Here is a 14,584-nt window from a genome sequence, read left to right as displayed (position 1 = left end):
ATGAGGGCCAGGACATAGCAACTTTCTGTATGCCGGGGGGGGGGGGGTCATTGTCTGCAACATTGGTAGAGTTACGGTTACATTGTATATGTAGATACATGTGCATCAGGGATTCATAGCACCTGGGGAGACGACATGAGACCAAAGTACCCAAAACGTTGTGAGTTTTGACCCCATATTGAGTAGTTTTACGTGATCTGTGTTCTGTGCAGCTCTTAATCACAGGCTTGCTCTGTTAAACCCAAACGTCTAGATCAACAATTCTATAGACCTTATTCGATAACATGATTTTTGGACTCGCCTCCAGGGATTTGTCGTAAGCTGGGGCAAGCGTACGTGAAACAAGTGGCAAGAAAGGCCCAGTTCGTACAAGGGAGTAGTAAATTACCGGTATTTTTCTACTCCTATGTTCCCACGCCAAGTCCTCTGTGCACTGAGTGCAGGTCTCTTGCCGCTCCCTGGTTCCCGGGACCCCGGTTCACGTGATTGTGACGTTTATCGAATAAGGTCTATATGCAGACATGCATAAATCAACCCTTCCACAAGGACGGCTCAAACAGGCAGCCAAGGAGTGAAAATTTCACTCCTGTGGCTAGGGGTGAAACGAAGGCCTCAATTTGCCAAATGAACCTTCTCCATCGAAACGAATGAAGGTGTCGAATGATTCTTTTACCAGTTCACAGTTCCTGTTCACGCGCACTCCCGGAGGGGGGCTACTATGCACTTGTAGTGACACTTACCTTAAGCCAAGTTGCACCTATGGAAGCCAAGTGGAACATGACTAGTTGACTGTCCAGACTACAGTACAGTATACATGCACATGTATACAGTGAAGATCAGTGCATGCATGCCTGCCGTAATCGTATGTTGACCTTCGTTCGAATTGAATAGAGAGGGTCGTTTCGAAAAAGAAAAAAAAAAGCTCAATGGAAGTATGATGCTGCTGACAATTCAAGACTCACTGAAGTCGCCTTTCTGTATTGGATCATGCGCTCTAGGTTCATCCAATTGGATATAGACTCAAATCATTGTTACACCATTCTTGTTTGGTTAGTTATTCTACATCCCATAGCATGTACAATCCACCTTGTGAATAATGTACCTCGGGTTTACAAAACAACTCGCAAATAACGATACAATCTTCAGATCTAGACACCATTTGATTGCATACTTCCAGCCTCACGAGTAACAACAATACACCAATAACGACACTTTTCTCATTCACAATCGAGGGTCAATATTGCAATCAAACAGGAGGGGCGAAAATCGACCACGGCTGAAAAGGCGTAAAGAAAATGTATGTCATGAGCTACATGGCAGAAGGAGGAAGTAGGTTTTCTAAAGCAAGAAACAGAGGTAAATGAAGCACCAGGTCTGTCCATGCAGTGGAAAGAATTATTGTATTGAAAGCCTGGACAGGCTCTTTACGTCAGCTTGCTACTAATATACCTACATTTGCTTTCTGCCTTTTTCATGCAGGATTCTGAAAGCTGGAGCAGCTCTGCTTACCTCGACCACTGAACTTCCAACTAACTTCCAACCAAGTTCAAGGCAGTATTATGATGAATCAAGCATGCTTGCCATCATTTCGTCATTGCAAAGGACATCGACAATATAGATTTGGTGCTAACTACTTCGTATGTATGATGTAGAGTGTGCTCTATGTATCTATACTACTGATTGGCCTACATTGTACTTATGTGGGCTGAGAGTAATTGATTGTGCTGTATGGCAGTTTACTTGCATGTCATAGATGTTCACATTGCACTCAGCTACTGAATTGCTTTCTGTTGCACTGGCCTACTGCGGCCCACTGCAAATAGATTGTAGTGGCATGGGCCATGCCATAATTATAGTAGTATACCGGTACTACACCAACAATTTCACTGGTGCACTGTACTTACTGGTACGAGTAGATCTACATCATGCACAGCCTTGTCACTGCTTTTCTCACTTTTTATTAATTTACTGTACTGCACACATTTTGGCACAGCTCTTCCACAGAGAGTTACTAGTATTTTCTTCTGCATACCTACTGTATACAGTGACGTGACTAGTAACATCTATGGCTGTGAAATCACAAATTTCTGGGTTGACAGCCTCGAACCTATACGATTTGTTTCTAAGAACGTGCTATAACTATTATTCTATTAAAGTATTCTACTGTGCAATTACGTAAAGTTTGGAACATCACTCTTCTGTGATCTGTATGTCAAATTATGAAATTCAGTGTGTGAGGTAAGCCCATGCATGGCATTCACTGCTATAGTATGACTCGGGGTAAAGTGTTCCAACGCATACTCATTATAGTGAATAGGTGTGTGTCAGTTAATCGGTGCCCAACGTTGTTGCTGCTGGATAACATATTCCGAGATAACCGAGGCTACACAGCCATCTAATGTTCAAACATGCATCGAAGGGGCCGTAACGAGATCTGCAAGACATGATTCTATACCTGTACTGTTAGACATGTATATAATTATAACGAGGAAGTAAATCTAATGGATGACATTTCTTCGTTATAATAAGATCCGTTGAGGCCATACTGCTTTTAAACATATCTTCTCGTTAACCTATGAATTTTGGACAATCGTTAAATTTGCGACTCGTTATAATAACATGTCTTGCAGTATTCGATGCTCTCTAGCAGGACATTCATCTGCCTCATTTTCTCTGTGCTGCATTGATGAGCGAAACAGCATGTTGTCCTCGGATTGAGTATTGTGTATGACAGACGTGTATGTAGTGGTAAAGTTCAAATACATGTGCAACATAACAATCAATAACAATCCCCGTGTTTTACAACAGCACAAACCCAGCACCGCAATTCTTAATTTTGGGCTGTGGTGTTCTTAGTATTTCAGGCTGGATGTTCTAGGCTTCCACGCTCTTGGGCGCACGACTTTACTGTGCCGATGAATATTTTCAGCCAATGAACCCAGTGCTTGGTGGCAGATTAGTGTCATGGAACAGCATTTTGCATGTGGCTTTCACTACATGCACATGTACAACGTTCAATTGATTCGGAAAAATCAGGCGAGGACTTTTGCAGTTATGAGCAAGGTCCCCACGAATGGTCATGTCACTTCACAGAATACATGAACTGATAGAGTAGACCGAGGTCCCCTCAGAGAACGCTTGGGGAAGTCGGTTTCAACTGAGGACATGTCCAAAACCATGCTAAGTACTTGAGCTGCTCATGACCCCCACAATGATCAGGCCCGCCGGAACCGGTCTGGTTGGTCAGGTTATCACCGGACCAACTTGTTGGCCACCAACAAATGTTTCCTGCTGTGGAGGACGTGTGTACCCGCCATATCACACACAAAGTATAAAAGGCCATGAAACTACCGGACCAATCAAAAACTGCTTCCGGCGGTACTGATTATAGTACAGGTTTAAAAAGCGGCTCCATTTTTGTCATACATCAAACCAACTCTGTCATTGCTATGCTACTCAAAAAGAGTAGTGATGTTTATTCACAAATGAATCACAATGCTATCAGAGAACTTCGATATTCTCCAATTTTAGGGGCACTGCAGTACTATGCAAAAATTAATGCTGCTTGGTCATTGTTATGAAGCAGTCACCTCAGTACAGCAATTAAACAGGCTGATTATGTGAACGAGATTCACGGCAAATCTTCTTCCATCAGTGCTGTTTAGTCTTGAGTGGTCCACTGAGGCAGGAAAACAACCTGTTCGGTCCTTCCATACGAGAAACAGAAATTGAACATGTTCCAGGGTGGAGGTGGCGAGTATCGGCATTGTAATGCACCTTTAGGCCAACACGACCATCATTCCGATATGGATTCTCAAACGCCTTCGCTCGTGAGTGTGCCTCAGAGTGGTTTTCATCAACAGATGGCAATCCTGTAAAACACATGAAAAGACATAGCAGCAACACAAAGAAACCTAATGTTATAGAAACGAATTCGAAAAACAAAGTCTACTGAACCAAGGTACAACCACACTCCAGGAGGCAAGCAAAAGTGCATAATCCGAAGGTTGCGATGCTTGTATGTATTGTATTTATGGATTCTCCACAGGCCCTAGCCTAAATCGAGGGAGTCTCTGTCATGCCACACTGGATACAACATGCTACCAGAATCACTTTCCCCAGTATTGATGATCTCTTCTTAGGGTGTTATATAAAACACATCTGTAGCCACTTCATCTTGCTCACGAAATCATACATCACCACACAAACGAGCCCTTCGGCTATTATACTTAGGGTGGTGATGTATGATATTGATAATCTATTGATACTAGGGCTGAAACAATAATATCGATTATCCGTCTAATCGATCATTACAAGGAAACGATTTCGATTATGCGATTCTAAAAAAAGAAACGTCTGCAAGAATCAAAAAGATGTCATGTACAGCACTACTAGATACTGTACTTTGTCCTTTTCCTCGTTTCTTTTTGTTGGCCATATGTTTTCCAAGAGGGCTGTGAAAAAAATAAAAAAATAAAAAACTGACTGTCTGCACCTGCACGTGATGTGCTACTGCATTGTGTAGAGTACCCGGTTTATCTGCATGTGTGTATGTACATGTATACGTGTATATGTCAACACGCCATGCTTTGTGCTGGTCTGGCGCGACAATTTCTAGGACACAGTAATTGATATCATAAACGATAATCGAATCGATGCAAGGGTAGGTTAACCGATAGTTGAAATTCAGAACAGTGTAATCGTTTAACCCGTAATTGATACCATATCCAAGTCTGACTCTCACCGTGAGATCCTGGCAACAATATTACCTGGTACATGACATATTCAGACACTGACATAAGCATCTTTTTGGAACAACACGTGTGCCTATCTGCTAGAGTAATGTGACACACATGCAGAATCAGTCATAGCTAATTTTACCCCTCACTGTTGTATGCGCAGACTCCACTTCTCGGTGTCAAGTACTCTTCTTTCGGTGGGCTACTCTGCTCAGGCGCTTATTTTAGAGGACTCACATTCATCCTACAAACCTACACGACTTGCATAGTTTTCACTGTCGGCCGAAGTGCATGCATTGCACACATTGCGATTCACTCCCTCCGTACAGGCCAGTACAGAGCTGCCCACCAATTGAGTCTGTTTTGCGTACTCAGACTTCTGATTTTCCGTATCTTGCAGTGTGTTGCGTACTGCCGTGTACATTGCATGCAACTTGCACTACAAAGTTTTTTGACACGCACATGCATGTCGGTGGCTGCATTTGGTAGTGTAAAACATGTGTGACTTGCACTCACGACATTATTTTTTGTGCTACATGTACATGTTGTCGTGGTACGGCATGCACTCGCTTTGGTACAAGACTATTCATCGCTCAGCTTACACTTGCAATGCTTCTACACAGCTGCTTGATCCTCTTCGATTTTCTATACCATTTGCTCAAATTCTGTAGTGCGGACAAGGAGTGATTTTCCGTACAAATACAGAAAAATATGGAGGGCTGGTACTTGGTAGCACTGCTAGTATGGTAGTGCCAGGCTAAGCTGGCTGGAAGATCAGATACTTTTTTGGTTCTTTCAGTCATTTTCACGACCTATATTTTCTTTATCATGATCCCTGGGGTGTGACGTTCTTACGAATGCAGAAACTCAGTCTTTCTAACCGAGTCTCACGTGCACTTTGAATTTGCTCTTCTTTTATTCACACTGCCATGTATCGATTCATCGCTTCTTCCCACCCGAGATCCTGTGCAACAGCGATTTAAAGATTGGCTTTATCAAATAGTGATCAGAGAGAGAGGGAGGATCAGTTGTGGCTGCTGTGACAGCTGCATAGAGTGTAGATTGGTGCAAACATCATTGCCCAGCAGAACCGTATTCATAGGGACCTGCGTTTAGCATTTGGAAGCTATTTTTTAGAATTTTTACAGGCCCAATAAGCCTGAAGAAAAGAACACCTAACTTAGACTGTCCTAACGTTATCGAACGCACTGCCAAAGTAAAAACAACATTTGAAATGCAAACTCGATTGTGCATGCATGGAGGCAAGGGTTATGTACTCTTGATGGAGGGCATGGGGAAGAGACGGAGAGGGTGAAAGTGAAGGAAATTTGGTCCGAAATCAAGAGAATCCTAGGAACCCTTGCTGCATTCTTCAGTACGATAACGTCAATGGGTGCATCTCAGATGTGCTGTGTGCCCAGACATACAAGTAGCACTAACCTGAGCATGAGAGCTGCTTGTCATCATCGTGGTCAGGAAAACGAAAGGACGAACGTAGAAGATTGCTGACCATGACGAACAACAGTACATATCCAGACGACAGACGGCTTGCCAGAATCAGTCTGGTGCATCTTCAGGAATCTTCTTTCCTAATCGCATTCAGCAGTCAGCTTCGAGGTCAAGAACGCGATGATTTTTCAGAAGGAATAATTTTCAAAATATTTTAAATTTTGGAGAAGAAGCTTCCTTTCTAAAAAAAAGCGTTCCTCTGTCCTTGCTTTCACGCAAGGTGCCTTGCCGGACATGTCGTCGACAGCACAGTGTCGGCAGATCCACGTTTGTAGGCTGCAGACCCGGCAGACGTTTTGATCAGCCCGGCCTGGTGGTGAGATTTCGGACCCGGGAGTACTAAAAACTGCTCGCATCCCAGGGTGCTCAGTTTCGCTCTATCCGATCGAGTAAGGCTTCCAGAAAGGCCCTCAGGTGCGCGGCCTGCGGTGCCATAATATACCTCCGGCAAGGCACCTCCTTGCGTGAAAGCAAGGAACGCTTTTTTTTTAGAAAGGAAGCTTCTTCTCCAAAATTTAAAATGTTTAATATCATCGCGTTCTTGACCTCGAAGCTGACTGCTGAATGCGATTAGGAAAGAAGATTCCTGAAGATACACCAGACTGATTCTGGCAAGCCGTCTGTCGTCTAGATATGCAGTTGTTCGTCATGCATGGTCAGCCGCGTGAATCTTCCTCGTTCGTCCTTTCGTTTTCCTGACCACGGTGATGACAAGCAGCTCTCATGCTCAGGTTAGTGCTGTACTTGTATGTCTGGGCACACAACACATCTGAGATTCACCCACTGACGTTATCGAGCTGAAGAATGCAGCAAGGGTTCCTCGGATTCTCTTGATTTCGGAACAAATTTCCTTCACTTTCACCCTCTCAGTCTCTTCCCCATGCCCTCCATGCATGCACAATCGAGTTTGCATTTCAAATGTTGTTTTTACTTTGGCAGTGCGTTCGATAACGTTAGGACAGTCTAAGTTAGGTGTTCTTCTCTTCAGGCTTATTGGACGTGTACAAATTCTAAAAAATAGCTTCCATATGCTAAACGCAGATCCCTGTGAATACGGTTCTGCTGGGCAATGATGTTTACACCAATCTACACTCTATGCTGTCACAGCATCCACAACTGATCCTCTCTCTCTGAATTAACTATTTGATAAAGCCAATCTTTAAATCGCTGTTGCATAGGATCTCGGGTGGGAAGAAGCGATGAATCGATACATGGCATTGTGAAGAAAAGAAGAACAAATTCACATTGCACGTGAGACTCGGTTAGAAAGACTGAGTTTCTGCATTCATAAGAATGTCACACCCCGGGGATCATGATAAAGAAAACATATGTCGTGAAAATGACTGAAAGAACCAAAGAAGTATTTGATCTTCCAGCCAGCTTAGCCTGGTACTACCATACTAGCAGTGCTACCAAGTACCAGCCCTCCATATTTTCTGTATTTGTACGGAAAATCACTCCTTGTGCGCACTACAGAAATTGAGCAAATGGTATAGAAAATCGGAGAGGATCAATCAGCTGTGTAGAAGCATTGCAAGTGTAAGCTGAGTGATGAATAGTCTTGTACCAAAGCGAGTGCATGCCGTACCACAACAACATGTACATGTAGCACAAAAATAATAATGTCGTGAGTGCAAGTCACACATGTTTTACACTACCAAATGCAGCCACCGACATGCATATGTGCGTGTCAAAAAACATTACAGTGCAAGTATGCATGCAATCAAGAGTACATAACCTCCCAGAGTGTGCAACGCCGATCCAGCTCTGCATAGGGTCTTGGTCGAGCGGAATCGGATCTTCTGATGTCATGCGTACACTCCACACCAGCGCAAGGCCGGTCTCGAGGCAGGGCACCATTGTTTTTGATCCAAGAGTACCCGCGACTCCCCGGGTTCCCCTCAGATGTGTACGGTATTATGACGCAAAGATCCGATTCCGCTCGACCAAAACCCTATGCAGAGCTGGATCAGGCGTTGCACACTCTGGGGGGTTATGTACTCTTGATGCAATGTACACGGCAGTACGCAAAACACTGCAAGATACGGAAAATCAGAAGTCTGAGTACGCAAAACAGACTCAATTGGTGGGCAGCTCTGTACTGGCCTGTACGGAGGGAGTGAATCTCAATGTGTGCAATGCACGCACTTTGACCGACAGTGAAAACTATGCAAGTCGTGTTGGTTTGCAGGATGAATGTGAGTCCTTTTAGACAAGCGCCTTAGTGGAGTAGCCCACCGAAAGAAGAGTACTTGACACCGCGAAGTGGAGTCTGCGCATACAACAGTGAGGGGGTAAAATTAGCTATGACTGATTCTGCATGTGTTCTGCATGTGTGTCACATTACACTAGCAGATAGGCACACCTGTTGTTCCAAAAAGATGCTTATGTCAGTGTCTGAATATGTCGTGTACCAGGTAATATTGTTGCCAGGATCTCACGGTGAGAGTCAGACTTGAATATGGTATCAATAGATTATCAATATCATACATCACCATGTACCACCCAAAGTATAATAGCCGAAGGACCCGTTTGTGTGGTGGTGTATGATTTCGTGAGCAAGATGAAGTGGCTACAGATGTGTCTTATATAACACCCTAAGAAAAGATCATCAATTCTGGGGAAAGTGATTCTGGTAGCATGTTGTATCCAGTGTGGCATGACAAAGACTCCCTCGATTTAGCCTGTGGAGAATCCGTAAATACATAAATACAATACATCCAGGCATCGCAACCTTCGGATTATATGCTCTTTTGCTTGCCTCCTGGAGTGTGGTTGTACCTTGGTTCACTGTATTAGAATAATAGTAGACTTTTTTTTTCGAATTCGTTTCTATAACATTAGGTTTCTTTCTGTTGCTGCTATGTCTTTTCATGTGTTTTACAGGATTGCCATCTGTTGATGAATACCACTCTGAGGCACTCTCACGAGCGAAGGTGTTTGAAAATCCATGTCGGAATGATGGTCATGTTGGCCTAAAGGTGCATTACATTGCCGATACTCGCCACCTCCACCCTGGAACATGTTCAATTTCTGTTTCTCGTATGGAAGGACCGAACAGGTTGTTTTCCTGTCTCAGTGGACCACTCAAGACTGAACAGCACTGATTGAAGAAGATTTGCCGTGAATCTCGTTCACATAATCAGCCTGTTTAATTGCTGTACTGAGGTGACTGCTTCATAACAATGACCATGCAGCATTAATTTTGGATAGTATTGCAGTGCCCCTAAAATTGGAGAATATCGAATTTCTCTGATAGCATTGTGATTCATTTGTGAATAAACATCACTACTCTTTTTGAGTAGCATAGCAATGACAGAGTTGGTTTAATGTATGACAAAATGGAGCCGCTTTTTAACTTAAACCTGTACTATAATCAGTACCGCCGGAAGCAGTTTTTGATTGGTCCGGTAGTTTCATGGCGGGTACACACGTCCTCCACGGTAGGAAACGTTTGTTGGTGGCCAACAAGTTGGTCTGGTGATAACCTGACCAACCAGACCGGCGGGCCTGATAATTGTGGGGCTCATGAGCAGCTCAAGTACTTAGTATGGTTTTGGACATGTCCCCAGTTAACCAATGAGAATAACCGGAAAACAAGGGCGGCTTTAGATACCGGGCTGACTTAACAAGAGGCAGGATAAGCGCGTTACGGGTTGAGCTTGTCGAAAACCAATTGTACTTCATTATGTGTGAAGGGTTTTATGAAGAAATATTTTATGAACCAGTGTACAGAGATGGTGCTTATGACGAAAGGAGAGAGGAGAAGTGTGTGAAAGTCGATAAAGGGCATCCGAAGGAACACATCGATCCTTGTTGTAAAGAATATTAAGTATAAATCTATGGTTGAAACCTACTTCCCCAAGCGTTCTCTGTTAAGTATAAATCTATGGTTGAACCCGACTTCCCCAAGCGTTCTCTGAGGGGACCGAGGTCTACTCTATCAGTTCATGTATTCTGTGAAGTGACATGACCATTCGTGGGGACCTTGCTCATAACTGCAAAAGTCCTCGTCTGATTTTTCCGCATCAATTGAACGTTATACATGTGCATGTAGTGAAAGCCACATGCAAAAGGCTGTTCCATGGCACTCATCTGCCACCAAGCTCTGGGTTCATTGGCTGAAAATATTCTTCGGCACAGTAAAGTCGTGCGCCCAAGAACGTGGAAGCCTACAGAACATCCAACCTGGAATACTAAGAACACCACAGCCCAAAATTAAGAATTGCGGTGTAGGTTTGTGCTGTTGTCAAACACCGGGATTGTTATGTTGCACATGTATCTGAGCTTTACCACTACATACACGTCTGTCTTTACACAATTACCAATCTGCAGACAGCATGCTGTTTCGTCCTTTAGTTACTAATGGACTCATCAATGCAGCACAGAGAAAATGAGGCAGGTGAATGTCCTAGGCTAGAGAGCATCAAATACAGGTATAGAATCATGCCTTGCAGATCTCGTTACGGCCCCTTCGATGCATGTCTGAACATTAGATGGCTGTGTAGCTTCAGTTATCTCAGAATATGTACTATTTATCCAGCAGCAACAACGTTGGTCACACAACTATTCACTATAATGAGTATGCGTTGGAACACTTTACCCCGAGTCATACTATAGCAGTGTGTGCCATGCATGGGTTTACCTCACACACTGAATTTCATAATTTGACATCCAAATCACAGAAGAGTGGTGTTCCAAACTTTACGTAATTGCACTCCATGTCCTGCGAGCTACAGTAGAATACTTCAATAGAAAATTTCTTATAGCACGTTCTTAGAATCAAATCGTATAGGTTCGAGGCTGTCAACCCAGAAATTTGTGATTTCACAGCCATAGATGTTACCAGTCAGGTCACTGTATACAGTAGGTATGCAGAAGAAAATACTAGTAACTCTTTGTGGAAGAGCTGTGCCAAAATGTGTACAGTACAGTAAATTAATAAAAAATGAGAAAAGCAGTGACAAGGCTGTGCATGATGTAGATCTACTCGTACCAGTAAGTACAGTGCACCAGTGAAATTGTTGGTGTAGTACCGGTATACTACTATAATTATGGCATGGCCCATGCCACTACAATCTATTTGCAGTGGGCCGCAGTAGGCCAGTGCAACAGAAAGCATTTCAGAAGCTGTGTGCAATGTTAACATCTATGACATACAAGTAAACTGCCATATAGCACAATCGATTACTCTCAGCCCACATAAGTACAATGTAGGCCAATCAGTAGTATAGATACATAGAGCACACTCTACATCATACATAGTCGGCACCAAATCTATGTTGTCGATGTACTTTGCAATGATGACATGATGGCAAGCGTGCTTGATTCATCATAATATTGCCTTGTACTTGGTTGGAAGTTAGTTGTAAGTTCAGTGGTCGAGGTAAGCAGAGCTGCTCCAGCTTTCAGAATCCTGCATGAAAAAGGCAGAAAGCAAATGTAGGTATAATAGTAGCAAGCTGATGTAAAGAGCCTGTCTTTCAATGCAATAATTCTATCCACTGCATGGACAGACCTGGTGCTTCATTCACCTCTGTTTCTTGCTTTCTCAGAAAACCTACTTCCTCCTTCAGCCATCTAGCTCATGATATACATTAATTTTTCTTTATGCCTTTTCAGCCGTGGTCGACTTTCGCCCCTCCTGTTTGATTGGCAATTGCAGTCAACCTGGGGAATACTGACCCTCGATTGTGAATGAGAAAAGTGTCGCTATTCGCATTGTTGTTACTCATGAGGTTGGAAGTATGCAATCAAATGTTCACTAGATCTGAAGATTGTGTCGTTATTTGCGAGTTGTTTTGTAAACCCGAGGTAGATTATTCACAAGGTTGATTGTACATGCTATGGGATGTACAATAACTAACCAAACAATAATGGTGTAACAATGATTTGAGTCCATATCCAATTGGATGAACCTAGAGTGCATGATCCATTCCAGAAAGGCGACTTCAGTGAGTCTTGAATTGTCAGCAGCATCATACTTCCATCGAGCTTTTTTTCTTTTTCGAAACGACCCTCTCTTTTCAATTCGAACGAAGGTCAACATACGATTATGGCAGGCATGCACGCACTGATCTTCACTGTATACATGTGCATGTATACTGTACTGTAGTCTGTGCAGTCAACTAGTCGTGTTCCACTTGGCTTACGGTAAGTATCACTACAAGTGCATAGTAGCCCCCCCCCCCCCACCCCGGGGAGTGCGCGTGAACGGCAACTGTGAACTGGTAAAAGAATTATTCGACACCTTCGTTCGTTTCGATGGAGAAGGTTCATCTGGCAAATTGAGGCCTTCGTTTCACTCCTAGCCCCAGGAGCGAAATTTTCACCCGCATGCCCGCATATACATGTAGACCTTATTCAATAAACGTCACAATCACGTGAACCAGGGTCCCGGGAACCAGGGAGCGGCAAGAGACCTGCACTCAGTGCACAGTGGACTCGGCGTGGGAACATAGGAGTAGAAAAATACCGGTATTTTACTACTCTCTTGTACGAACTGGGCCTTTCTTGCCACTCGTTTCACGTACGCGTGCCCCAGCTTACAACAAATCCCTGGAGGCGAGTCCAAAAATCACGTTATCGAATAAGGTCTATAGAAACACAGATCACGTAGAACTACCCCATCCGGGGTCACAACTCACAACGTTTTGGGTACTTAGGTCTCATGTCGTGTCCCCAGGTGCTATGAATCCCTGATGCACATGTATCTACATATACAATGTAACCGTAACTCTACCAATATTGCGGACGATGACCCTCCCCCCCCCCCCGGCAAACAGAAAGTCGCTATGTCCTGGCCGAGTTTATCTTTTAATTAAATGGTTTTTTCGGTTGGGATTTCATACCTGACAACCATCCCGATTTGGCCGGGACCGTCCCGATATCGAGGGCGGTAATAGGCACCCAAAAGTGCACTAGTTCCATGCCTCACCGCGAGCTTCTTTTGTATACATTTTCATGCCTAGGTATGTCATTGGATCTCAGGTTTGCAAAGGTTGGCAGGTATGGGATTTGTAGAGTGACCAGTTTTGACTATTGCCACCTGCTGTGCAGAAGTGTCATTCCTACATCCTGGCTGCAAACGTACCCCCCCCCCCCCCCACACACACACCACCACCAACAATGTTCGATCCTATTTACAGGACCTCACTCTATATGAAAGTGTAGCAGAGGCACTGCCAAAGTATAAAAAACAGCAATTGAAATGCAAGCTGCACTGTGCATGCATGGAGGGCATGGGGAAGAGACTGAGAGGGTGAAAGTGAAGGAAATTTGTTCCGAAATCAAGAGAATCCGAGGAACCCTTGCTGCATTCTTCAGTTCGATAACGTCAGTGGGTGAATCTCAGATGTGTTGTGTGCCCAGACATACAAGTACAGCACTAACCTGAGCATGAGAGCTGCTTGTCATCATCGTGGTCAGGAAAACGAAAGGACGAACGAGGAAGATTGCTGACCATGCATGACGAACAACTGCATATCTAGACGACAGACGGCTTGCCAGAATCAGTCTGGTGTATCTTCAGGAATCTTCTTTCCTAATCGCATTCAGCAGTCAGCTTCGAGGTCAAGAACGCGATGATATTTTCAGAAGGAATAATTTTCAAAAATTTTAAATTTTGGAGAAGAAGCTTCCTTTCTAAAAAAAAGCGTTCCTTGCTTTCACGCAAGGAGGTGCCTTGCCGGACATGTCGTCGACAGCACAGTGTCGGCAGATCCACGTTTGTAGGCTGCAGACCCGGCAGACGTTTTGATCATCCCGGCCTGGTGGTGAGATTTTGGACCCGGGAGTACTAAAAAGCTGCTCGCATCCCAGGGTGCTCAGTTTCGCTCTACCCGCGCGAGTAGGGGTCCAGGTAACGGGCTCTCTTTCGCGGCCTGCCGAGCATAATATACCTCGGCTCAGCCCAGTTAGATCAAGGCTGCTGTCGTTGTGAGGCGAGATAGTTCTGCAGCGGTTTAATATTCCGACCAGACTCATCACATAGGTTGCCAGCGGGCTCCCATGTAGCTTCGCTGCTGGGGTAACCCTTCCAATGCACCAGGAAGTGTTGCTCACCACTGCGGTATCGGTGATTCAAAACGGCTTCGACAACATAGCGTGTGTGTCCATCTAGATCTGTGAAGGGCGGAGGCGGGGGTTGGTGTCTTCCAGGAATCATGTTCTCTTCGTAGCGTTTAAGAGCAGTGACATTAAACACGGGATGGCAGCGAAGTTCACGGGGTAGTTCCAAGCGAAAAGCATTCGCTCCAATCTTAGCCTGGATACGATACGGACCAAACCACTTGGGTTGCAATTTCCGAGAGGGCTGGCCACGAGCTTCCGGGGTC

The 14,584-nt window shown here is 44.3% G+C and overlaps 2 long non-coding RNA genes across 2 annotated transcripts; one reads left to right on the top strand and one right to left on the bottom strand.

Annotated features, from left to right (window-relative positions):
• Positions 1-6,915: 6,915 nt before the first annotated feature.
• Positions 6,916-9,606, top strand: LOC135827568 (uncharacterized). The gene is made up of 2 exons (XR_010555502.1): positions 6,916-6,979; positions 9,135-9,606. It is a non-coding gene; the product is annotated as an uncharacterized LOC135827568 (long non-coding RNA).
• A 1,496-nt stretch (positions 9,607-11,102) lies between these two features.
• LOC135827373 (uncharacterized) lies at positions 11,103-14,134 on the bottom strand. The gene is made up of 2 exons (XR_010555413.1): positions 13,641-14,134; positions 11,103-11,664 (listed from the first exon to the last, which is right to left on the bottom strand). It is a non-coding gene; the product is annotated as an uncharacterized LOC135827373 (long non-coding RNA).
• Positions 14,135-14,584: the final 450 nt, after the last annotated feature.

Source organism: Sycon ciliatum, chromosome 11, assembly GCF_964019385.1.
Source record: "Sycon ciliatum chromosome 11, ocSycCili1.1, whole genome shotgun sequence".
Lineage (NCBI taxonomy): Eukaryota > Metazoa > Porifera > Calcarea > Leucosolenida > Sycettidae > Sycon > Sycon ciliatum.
Note: the sequence above shows the minus strand (reverse complement) of the source record. Positions and strands in the feature narration are given on the sequence as shown.